Raw genomic sequence first — 12,305 nt, forward strand, 5'->3', positions numbered from 1 at the left:
TGTCCGCTGGTGCTGCCCACGCCGCAGTCAGCCCGGGGTTCGGGCGTGTTGGGTGCCGGCATAGCTCACCAAGGTGGGGTGCGCGGGGCCCGGAAGGGCGGCGTGTGGGCCGGGCCGGCAAGGGTTAACTTTGGGAGCCGCACCAGGGCAGCGGGGGACCGAGGGACCGAGGGCGGGAAGCGCCCGCTGGCGTCTCGCCAGGCCTCCTTGGCCCCTAGAGCTATGCCTGGAGAGAGCGTGCGGACTCGAGGGCCACGTGTGGCGCGGCGGCAGCCGGAGCGGCCCACCCTGCGCTTCCAGCTTGCAGACCCCGGGATTGCGGCCTCGCATGCCCCTTGCCCCACCCCGGGATGCGCGCGTCTTGACCCTCTCATTCCCACCTGGCGGGTACTCAGCCAGATGCTGAACAGGCTGGGGCGGCTAGCGCGGGGTCTGTGCCCAGTTGCAAGTTTTCTACCTCTTCCCGCGGCCTGGGCATCATGGAGAGAGCAAGGAAACAAGTACCAGAAAACTCCAATTGGAATAGATGGCTTGCTAGAAGGAGAGTTAAATTCCCCGCGAGGCAATTCCATTCCATGAAAAGAATTAATGACCAGCTGAATCCTAGAAACCATACGAGGGCGTCCCACTTGCCAGCCTCTTACTCTTTCGCCTTCCGGGATGGGTTGAATTATGAACACTTATTCGTTAATGCTAAGTTACCTGGTGTGAGCAACCAAGGTCCTTGCTGGATTTGCAAGAGCTTTGGTAGCGAGTTGAATCATACAGAGTGCTCCCACGGTGCCTTGAGCAAGAACAGGGTGGGCACAACAGAGTGACCAGGAAACGAATGAATCGTGCTTTTCTACTTGTGGGAGGCTACAAGAGAATTTTGACACTGTGCAAATAGAAATTTGAGAATTACTCTGTGGTGTCGATTACTCATCTCTCTATATCCCCATTTCTGAGTTGGAGATGTGTCTGAGGAGCATATTTAGTCTTAAAGGGCAAAGGGACTAAATATAATTTTAAGGCAGCCACTAAAACTTCAGTAGCAGGCTTTTCAGCAAAACCTACATTGAGAGATATTTGTGTGTCACACTTCTAGTTGATGACCACAGGCTTTTACTAGCCAGTCTCAAGCATTGCAACATTTTATCTGTAGTATTTCTCAGGATGCAGGTCTTTGGAGTACTCTTTTCCTTTCTCTGAGGGCATCTTCTACACCTGCTTTATTAACAAATTCCTACCTTCCTCCAATTTCTAACATTGGGTTATATTGATCAATAAAATAGATATAAATTACTATGAGTTGGTAAATCTTACAGTGATACATTTCTCCTTTATTTAAAGGAGGGAATGTGACACCCAATTACAGAAGAGGGAGAACCTCCTTTAAGGGAGTAAAAATAAAATAGTTCATTTGGGGGTATTACTTTGGGATTTATAGAGAAGATGGTCATCTTGAACACCTCACTATTTGCTTTTCTATCTTTCGAAGATGCATTCTTGAGTGTATTTCTTTCTGGCAACATCTGGGCAGCCTTAGACCTTTGTTTTCATATTCATTCACAACACATTCTTCTAAAGGCTCATGCACAGTGACAACCAGCACGCTGGTCCCTGCCAATCTATCATGGGCTCCATGAGAACATTTATTATTCTTGAAGAAGCATTCTTAACACTTTATTGTATTAACAAACCACTTTAAAAATCTGACAAAAACTATGGAATATGCGAAACAAAAATATGCACATTAACACAGAATTCTGCCTACAAATTCAGGAATTCACAGTCTCCTCAATACCCAGCCACCCAAATGTTAGTCATCCAGAGACCCCAGGCAGGCCCTACTTCATGGAAACACAAACTGTGCAGTCATTCAGGGCCTTATACTTAGAAGGGCCCCACAGTTGGTTTAATGTTCTACTTATTGAATCTCAAAGATACTTCCTGAATTAAATTGGTAATTGAGTCCATTAAATTGTACTAAATTAAATTCGTCCAAAAATTGAACAATGAGAATCAAAGTCAATGACTGAAATATTTTGAGGAGGTGATCCTTTTTGCTTCATTTAAATTTTTAAAAATCTCCCTTTTCAAAATCTTGAACAAGTCGCTCTTTTATATATTCTAGGAGACACCTAGCAATACGAAGTACACCTAGTCCCTTACCAAGCTGTCTTCACCTCCTGTAACACTGGGGGAGAAACAGAGAAACTTTGGGCATATCCTCTGTCCCCTTAATCTCTCTGACCTCAGAACTTTATACAAGCTTTCATTCCCAGCATGATAGCAACACGCTCAGCAGGACTGAGGAAGAAAACAGAGTGAAAGGAAATGGGTCAAAATCCCACGTTAAAGTCTTATGAGGGGGCACTCAAAGAGATGGAGCATCCTTTCATGCAATTACTCTGATCAGAGGCATGCTGTATACTTTAGGAAATGAAGTACCAAGTCCTGTCCTCGATGGACTTATGGCATCTTTGACAAGACAAAATATGTAAATATAAAGTGTTAATTAATACAGATAAGTTGTTACAAGGCAACATAAGATTTGGCACAAAATGAATGATAGAGAAAGTAAGTGCAATGAGCTCCCGAGAAGAGAATAAGATAAACTGAAGTGGTTCCTCTACTAATAGAGATTAATGAATGAGTCATCTGTGTGGTGAATGTGAGGAAAAAAAGTGAAAATTTGGACAGGGCTAAAGTTCTATGTAAAGAAAAGGTGGGAAATAAAACTGAAAGTGAACTTTCCAATGGCTAGCTTCATTCATGTAGAAAATAATGATTAAGCCCATTTTGTGACCAGATATCGTGCCAGTTTTACAGCATTTAGTGTTGAAAGGAATATGGAGAAAAGCATATTTTTTTCTTCATATTGCTATGAAGAAAAAAAAACAGGGGCTGACTCAGATGGTGCTCTGGGAAGATCTCTTTGACAAAGAAAGATTTAAATCGATATTTGAAAGAGTCATAGGGGTCAACTTGGCAAAAAACAAATAGTGGAAAAAGCAATCTGGGCAGAGGAAATAGCAAATAGGAAGGCTGTGAGGAGAGAAAAAGGCTAGCAGGGTACAAGGGACAGAAAGAAGGCACGTGTGGCTGGAGTTGTGTGAGGGATTTGCTGAGAGGCTGGATATGAGTATGGGAAGGTAGGTAGTAGCCTGGCCGTGCAAAACTTCACAGACTTGGATAAAGATTTTGAATTTCATTTTAATGAGAAGCCATTGAAGACTTTGAAGCCAGAGACTGTCTAATTTATATTTTAAAGAGATCTTTATGACTACAATAAGAGAATGGACTAGAAGGCTTGGAAGCAGGAAACCATTTAGGACAGAGAGCAGGCAACAGTACTGACAGGGAAGATTAAGAGAAAAGGACAGACTAGATGCATTTTGAAAGTAGAACTTGGTGATAGAGTGGATGTGAGAGGTGGGTGAGGCAGAAAGCAGTGTGAGAATAAATTCTTTCAGTACATACTGTTAAATGTTTTTATTCCAAAACAAAAGTCTCCAATGCATATGATTTAGTTTCCATAAGAAGAACTGAAAAATGAATGAAAACTGCTAACCCTACTTGGTACCTCTTGAAAGTATACCAGGCTGTTGAGTAGAGCTGAGAGAGAGGAGGAAGGAGGCTTTTCATACTATCATTTGTACTGTTAGAATTATTTTTAAACTATGCATGCATTTTATATATTTTTTAAAGGTTCCCACCACAACAAATATGGCACTTATTTTTCTGGCTTGAGCATGTGGATAGAATAAGGAGTAATTTCTTAAAATGTCAAAAACTAGGAGAGAAAGGCCTGATCCTCACCAAAGTGATTATTCTGAAACATAACTCACTCAGCAAAAACCTTTCCAGTCTTCCTTGTTGTCTATATCAGTGTTTCCCAAAATGTAGTCTAGGATCACTAGTTTCTTAGGATATTAATAACAGTTAAGTGAAGGGAAAAAAGCTTTTCTGATCATATAAGCTTAAGAAACTTTTGATTTAACCCAGTTAAGCAGTTTTATTGCAGGAATCCTCAGAGCCTTTAATATACTAATGCACATTAAGAATCTTCAAGAAAGAAGAGATATTTTATGCCATACTTCCTAAACTTGTTTGACCTTGAAATGCTCTTTTTGGCAGAACATTTAACAGATTCAGCATTCAGCATAACACGCTTTGGGAAATGCTGCCCTATATTAATAGATTAAACCTCTTAACATCCACAGCTCTCTATTAACCATCAACTTCTCTTATGTTTTTCATGCTATGTAGTTGGAAGAAAGCAGGAGACCAGAACTGACTCTGTTAATAGGCTTTAAATTGATGATGAAAACAATTCTGCTATATAGATAAGAGGTAAGGAGAGATTCACAAGGAAGCTCTGCAGTCTGATGAAAAACTTCTTTTTAAAAAATTTCTACTTTCTTGGTAAGGCTATGCAGGACCTCTCTAGATTTACTCGTGAGGAACCTGAGGCGCAAACAGTGGGGAAGACTTCACCGGGCCTATGTGTTCTGTGGTAGGCTTGGGCCTTATTTGATGTTTGTAATATATCTCCTGCAGAGCAACACAATGTGAATACATAGGGTATGTGTGCAGGAGCAGTGATATTGCAATGAATTGCCTACATTTTCTTTCCTGGTCCCCAATTCATTTGCATGGTGGTGGACTGGAGTCAGGAATGCAATCTGTGATCAAAGAACAATGCAACAGAGCCAGACAGAAGAAACAAACTCACACAGCTATGAACTTGGCCATGGCTTGGTTCTCTTGCCCAAGGATCAGCAAACTATGGCCTAAGGGTCAAATATGGCCCCAGCTTGTTTTTGTATATCCTTTGAACTAAGAATCGTTGTTATAGTTTTTAATGGTTGGAAAAAAATCAAAAGAAGAATAATGTGCTGTGGCACTAGAAAGTTTTATGAAATGTAAATTTCATTGTTCATAAAGAAAGTCTAGTTGGAAATCAGCCAGTGCGTTGCATCAATTCATCACGTTGGCTATGGCTGCTTTAGTGCCCTACCCCATGAGCAATTGTGACCAGCGACAGCTAATATATTTGTCATCTGGCCTTTTACAGAAGAGGTTTTGCTAACCTCTGTTCTAGGCTGTTAAACTCACCAGCCATAGATAATTTTAATAGATTTGTTTTTCATTTGTTTTATATAGTAGGGGGTAGCCTTAGTTAGTTCAGGCTTCTGTAACAAAGTACTATAGACTGAGTGGCTTTTAAACAACAGAAATTTATTTTTAACAGTTTTAAAGTCTGGGAAAGCCCACTTCCTGGTTTATAGATGTCATTTCATTATAACCTCACATGTGGGAAGGGGCAAGGAAGTTGTCTGGAGTCACTTTTATAAGGTCATTAATCTCATTCTGGCAGGCTCCACCTTCATGACCTCGTCACCTCCCAAAAGCCTCACTTCCAAACACCACCATATTAGAGGCTAAATTTCAACATCAGAATTGGAGTTGAATCGATAGACTCAAACATTCAGTCTATAGCAGTGATAAATATACAGATAGCTAAACTGACTTCCTAGAAGCTCCTCAAGTGTTATTGGCGTTGGAGTCATGACTGTGCTATTTACTATCGATGACTAGTATAGCTAATGTTACATGCCGATGTGAGGAGATGAAGATAGTCTTGAAGGTGATAGCTTTTGGGAGTTATTCAAACATTCAAACTCATATATAGATGATGGGCACTCAGGTAAACATAAGCAGAGACCCAAGAGGCAGAGGCGGTAGGTGATTAATATTACTTACTTGTTGAAATCTGCTACCTCTGAGCATGAATTTCCCATTAGTAGCTACCTCCAATTATTATTTCAATAATGAAGCAGATTTACTTTTTATTAATGCACACTTTTTGTGAAGAGTAATGACTCAAGGATGACAGTCTTAATTTTGGGGTGACAGAAATACACATTTCATTGTCCCCACTCACACCTACCGAATCAGGATTTTTCACATGAAAATCCCCAGATGCTTCATACCTAAGCAACATAGCTCAGGTACAAACTGTGAGAACAACTGGTCCAAATACTGCCATGGGACTTAGAACCAGAAGATAAGAGGTTTGGTACTTAGGTCTATCACTACTATCATGAAATCTTTCCAGATCAGGGCATTCTGTGGGAATTAAACAGTATGAAATGTGCCAGCCACATTCATCAGGGAATTTTTCATGACTAACTCAGAAACCTACCTTTAAAAAAGGTGAGATCATTCAATAGGCATTTTTTCATTTTATTCAACACTTGTACCAAAGCAAAGAATATTATGTAGTCAACAATGTGATTAAGCAGGCAGAGAAAAATTACTATAATTACCAGAGACTAAGAATAGCATTTGTTTGTTTTAGTCATGGTTTATTTTAAAAGTCTTAGATAAATTTGTATCCTCAGCCTTTGCAGTCCAGCAAAAGCATTTTCAAGCTACAATTGACAATGTGTTCCCTATGGTTTTTGGACATACTATTATCTTATGCTTAAAGCATTTTAACTTCCCAGTCTCCTCCAAAGATGGCCCCAGAACACTGAAGCACACATTTGAGGGAAGAAAGGGAAAGCAAAGTCTCTTTCCTGTAAATCTGTGTACAAAAGGCAAAAAGATGGCCACTTCTATCCACTTATTCATCCTTTTACTTCCACTGAGGAGTTGTTGGGTCAATAACATTCACTAGTGAATAACAGGATGATCACAGGAGGCAAGACTAATATTTCCTGAGCCAAGAAATAAGAAAAAGTCATTGTGAAAATGCTCTACATGTTAGAAAAATAGTGCTTTATCTATCACAGGTCAGTGAAAGGACACATTCCGCAAAAGTCAGCCCAAATCCCAGGTATTGTTGAGGAAAGGATAGTTAAAAATTAAGAAGACGGTTAAACTATGTTTCTGGTCCCAATATATTTGAAACCACTTAAGAACTTCGAGCAGAGTTAAATCTGCCCATGTACAATATTGTCAAGAAACTGGAGGAATCTGCCCAGATGTGTGTAATAATTCAGTGTGTGTCTACGTATTGAAGGGTTTTGCTTATTACTTTCAAGAAAGGACATTCACTATTAAAAAATGTGTGGATAGTAATAGCATACTTTTGTTTAGTAATAAAAACATCTTAAAGATGGGCAGTATTCATTTAATATAAATAGAGCCAGTTATCTAAAACTTAAGAGAAATTGTCCACTTAATTCCACATGAAACATAGATGTAAATAAGATACCTGGCTAAATACTAATGAAAGCACCTTTATATGTCAGTCCGTGTATTTTTGTTTAGATTACTCTGCAACTGTTGTCTCATTCTGGATTAAATCTTATTTCTACTGTGTTTTATTATCATAAGACCTTCAGGACATAGCTAACCTCAAGAGAAGTATATAATCTAAAAGTTGGACACTTGCTCTCTGACCAAAAGACTTTGAAAGCATTAAAAGCCACTTACAAAACTGTTCTCAAAGGTGTAGGAATCTTTGATGATTTGAAAGAGTTAATTTCTCTCATCCAAATGAGCAGTTTCCTTCTTTCTCAGCATATTGTGCTTACCAAAACTCTCTCCATGGAACTGTGACATTGCCTCTTCCTTCTTGTCCTCCTACTATTTTGGTCTAGTCCTGCCTGAAGAAATGGTTTTGCAATTGCCACAGAGTGTATGCCAATCACAGGATTGCATTTTAGGTAAATTAGGTTTTCGTTTCTTTTAGGATAGAGTGAAATTAGCTCGAATTAGATGTCCCTGAACTCCTAGACATACTATATGTTGCCACATATCACACCACCTTATCTATTACACACAGTGGTGACTGCAAATAGCTTTGCCTTAACTAAGTATATTCATATTCTAAATTGTAGAATGTCTGAGTACCTTATCTAATTTTGGTCCAGTTCCCTCATTTTATATAAAAAAAGAGATAGTCCCAAAGATATAAAGTAACTGTCACACATCTATTTAATAGATGAGTGTAAACTAGTATCCAAATCTTATTACTGTAAATTTCATGACCATTCCATTCATTCATTCTTTATTCACTCATTCATTCATTTATTCATATGATTTACTGAGTGTCTATCATGTGCCAGACAGGGTGGTTAGCTCTGCAAATACAATGGTGAACAAGTTGTAGTACCTGCCTTTAAACTTCAGTGCCACTTACTCTTTTAGCAATGTTTAACCAGTCACAACTTAGGGGTTTGAATTTTTTTAGTTAATATCTTCAGTTTAAAAATATAGAATACTCAAATGCTTTTCTGTCCCTTTCTTCCCCTCCTACCCAGCCTCAGTCAATGATTTCACTTCCCAAAGACCTGAACACTGAACACTTAATAAGGCTATGATGGGAAACAGAGTTTTAAAATGAAATATTAGAAAGTCCACAGGGAACAGAATGAAAATTGTTCTCAAGGGAACAGTATTCTCTTTTATTCGCCCCAAGTCCCAAGGATTAATTCACCTGTGCTGTCGTCCCTTAGTTCCTCACTTTTCCCCAAAATCCGCAGTAGGTTCCATCCTCAGGCTTCCCTTTTTCTTTTCTGCGTCTAAAGAAAGACACACAATCTCTTTGTGTTTTTAAGTAATCAACTGCTAATCACTGTGGAAAAAAGGGGGAAGAGCAAAAACAACCAATGTGGGAAAGTTACAAAGCTTCCAGAATACCTTTGAACTTTGGTATGTGGCCAGTAGTTAGGTTGCTGACTTCTGGGATAACAAGTGAAAACCCTGTTATCTTTAGCCATTCATCTTTATTTCTAGAAGAGAGATCAAAAACTAATCCTCTGCCTTAAAAATCCTTACCTATACTCTTAAGTCTAAACGAATATGGGCATTTGCTGGGTGAGAGGATTTATAGCTTTCATCAGATTCTCAAAGAGGTTGTGACAGGAGCAAAGGCAGTACCTTTGAGAACACTCACATGGACCATTTTCTCCTCTTTGAAACACCCTGGACCCAGGCCACTGCCAGGTCAGGAAAGACCCCCTCTGTGGGTTCCTCATAGGGACCATACAACTGTTTGGAAGGCTTCGGTTTTCACGTTCTTTCTTCAGTGTGTCACGTGATTCAGAGCACCACATTGTTCCAAAACAGGAGCAACCTTGCCAAGTGTGTGAGATGCTAGTTGGGGGGCGGGGGAGTGGTCCCCTAATGCACAGGAGCCTTTCACTTCATCTGCTATCTGGTCCATAGACAATTATTTCGCCAATATATTTGCTTGGGCTGCTGTAACAAACTACCACAAACTGAATGTTTTAAATAACAGAAATTTATTGTTTCACAAATCTGGAGACTAGAAGTCCAAAATCAAGGTATCAGCAGGGTTGGTTCTTTCTGAGGACTGTGAGGGAAGTATCTGTTCCACGCTTCTCTTCTTGGCTTGTAGATGGCCATCTTCACCCTGTGTTGTTACATCATCTTCCTTCTATGTATGTCTATGTCTGTATTCAAATTTCCTCTTTTATTAGGCTACTAGTCATATTGTATTAGGTGCTCGCCCTACTAAAGTATGACCTCATTTTAACTACTTAACATATACAACTTGGTCAAATAAGGTCACATTTACAAATAAGGTCACATTTTGAGATACCATGTTTTAGAATTCAATATGTGAGGGGAAGAGGGCACAATTCAATCCCTAAAACCCAAGAAATTAACACTTGACCTAGTATGTGACTCCTCCTTGCCACAATGGAATATGGTGATGAAAGTATATTGACAAAGTACTTTCATGTTACTCAACAAAATAAAAACCCACACACATGAAAAACTGAAAAAAAAGAAAAGAAAAAACAACCTTATATGCACTTTAGGTGTGAATTAATAATGACCATAAGTAATGACTATTGCCTTCACAATGAGTTTCTTCTCCATGTGACTTCTATTATTCTTATGAGGAACATGTAGGGAAGTGAATATATCATGAATGCAATAGATTGAATGCAATCAGGCATCTCTCAGATTCCAGCTTCCAGATTAAAAAAAAACAAAAAACAATACATTATGGATACTCCATAAGCCCCCTTCATGCTATCAACCAATCACTACCTGTTGCTCCCTAAACTAAACACTATTCTGACTTCTAAGTCATAGATTAGCAAGATTCAAAAATAGATTGGCTTTGCTGGTTTTGGGAATTTCTATAAAGGAAATTATATAGCATGCATTCTTTTGTGTCTTGTTTCTTTTACTCGACATTAAATTTGTGAAAGTCAGCCAAATTGTGTGACTATGTAGATTATTCATTTTTGTTGCTGTACAGTGCTCCATACTGTGAATATGCCACATTTAATTCCTTTGTTCTGTTGTTGATGAACACATGTGTAGTTTCCACTGCGGTTGTTCTTAGGAACAATGCTGCTAAGAACATTCGTATGAATGTCTTTTGTTGAACATGTGTACACATTTCTGTTGGGTATACCGAGGCTTGGAATTGCTTTATGTAGAGAAATTTAATGAAATCTGCCAAAGAATTTTCTTAAGTGGTTGTATAATTTATACTTCCAGAAGCAGTAGTCAAGAGAGTCCCTTGTTCTACATCCTTATCAACACTTCTTTTTTTCTGTCCTCATTTTAGCCATTTTGGTGGGAGAATAGTTGTATGTCATAGTGGTTTTGTTTGTATTTGGTGGCCGACAAGGTTGAGCACCTTTTCACATTTTTATTGACCATTTGTATATTTCTCTAAAGAAGTGGCCAAGTCTTTGTTTACTTGTCTATGGTCCTCTTCATAATGATTTCTGCTTATATTTTATATATTCTAAATACAGTTCCTTTGTTGGATATGCATGTTATGAATGTCTTCTCCCAAAGCATGGCTTTCCTTTTCACTCTCTTAATTTCTTTCTTTTGATGAACACAAATTCTTAATTTTATTAGAGTCCAATTTATTAGTATTATTCTTCCATAATTAATGCTTTTTGCCTACTCACGGATCAGGAAGATGTTCTCTTCTGAAGAGTAATTGTTTTGCCTTTCATGTTAAGATATGTCTATCTGGAATTAATTTTTTTATAGAATGTGAGAAATAAACATATTTTTTCATTTGGATATACAATTGACTCAGCAAATTTTTATTATAACTGCATATGATTTCAAATCAGGGGACACAGTAGCAGTCTGAACACCTCAGTTAGAACTAATGAATTTAAGCATAAAGTCATTTAAGATATATCTCACTGCAATGACTTCTGAAGTCCATTGTAATGATGACTACTCTAGGACCCTCAATGTTCAGATCAGAGTACTTATTTAACCTTCTTATGGAGACCTAAGCTCTGGTCTAACGAGTTAGGTAAAATAAAATAAATTAGTTTATTTCACACTCAAAAGTTAAAGTATAAAATTTAAAACAAACTTGAATCTGACATATAGTGACTATGGATGAAAAAGTTAGTGCTAATAGTGTAATAAGTTCATGACCAAACATTATTTGGGAAACAATAATCAAAAGGCCTATCTTTGGTTATTAAGGAAGATAAATGAAGGGCTTACCTTTTTCCAGTACACTTACAACTAAACGTCTCACTAGTTTCCCTAAACTCATTTCAAAATGGAAGATAGCTGGCATAAGGAGAAATTGAAGGCAGGAGGATGAGTTAGGTAGCTATGCGTTTTATCATGCATTCATTCAACAAATTTTTATTTAGTGACTGTCCGGCATTATGTTAAATCCTATGAATATTAAATCTAGTGAAATGCAGTCATTGCCCTTAAGGTGTTTGCAATTCAGTGCAGGGAACAGACAAATAAGTAGTCAGTTATATACAATGTGATATTGAATGGTGGAGAGTTTGGCAGATCTGACTTTAGACTCAGCCTAGAGTGAGGGGAGAACTGGGGACTGTTTCCCAAAGGAGATAAACTGAGTTTTGCCTACTTGAAGGGTAGGATGGAACAAAGGGTATATGGCCAGGCGGCTTAGGGCATGGCCTCTGGAACTAGCCTACAAGTTGTGTGACCTGAGGTGAATCACTTTAAATTCTCCGTGCCTCAGTTTCCACCTTGTAAATGGGGTTAATAATAATAAATACCATTGAATTGTCATGCTGATTCATGAGTTAATACGTGTAAACCATTTAGAAGAGTGGTTGGCATTGAGTAAGTGTCCAGTGAGTTGAGCTATTGTCACATGGAAGGGCTTGGTCCTGAAGCTCTGGAGAAGCAAAAAGGTGTTATCTATAGCTTTAGTCCGGTGTGTGAACTGAGGTAGAGAGGGAAGAGCAGACCTCAGGAGTACAGACTCTTGTCCTGATTCTGCTATGCCCCTCAGTGACTATACCTACATTAGAAAAATGACTAGATTGCTTTTCACAAAGGGTTTGTCGCCA

General features: G+C 38.7%; 1 protein-coding gene across 1 annotated transcript in view; it reads left to right on the forward strand.

Moving 5' to 3' along the window:
* The window catches only part of FAR2 (fatty acyl-CoA reductase 2), a 101,913-nt gene that overhangs the window by 344 nt on the left and 89,264 nt on the right, over positions 1 to 12,305 (forward strand). The gene's annotated exons all lie outside the window — the stretch shown is intronic.

This window comes from Pteropus alecto, unplaced genomic scaffold, assembly GCF_000325575.1.
Source record: "Pteropus alecto unplaced genomic scaffold, ASM32557v1 scaffold103, whole genome shotgun sequence".
Classification (NCBI taxonomy): domain Eukaryota; kingdom Metazoa; phylum Chordata; class Mammalia; order Chiroptera; family Pteropodidae; genus Pteropus; species Pteropus alecto.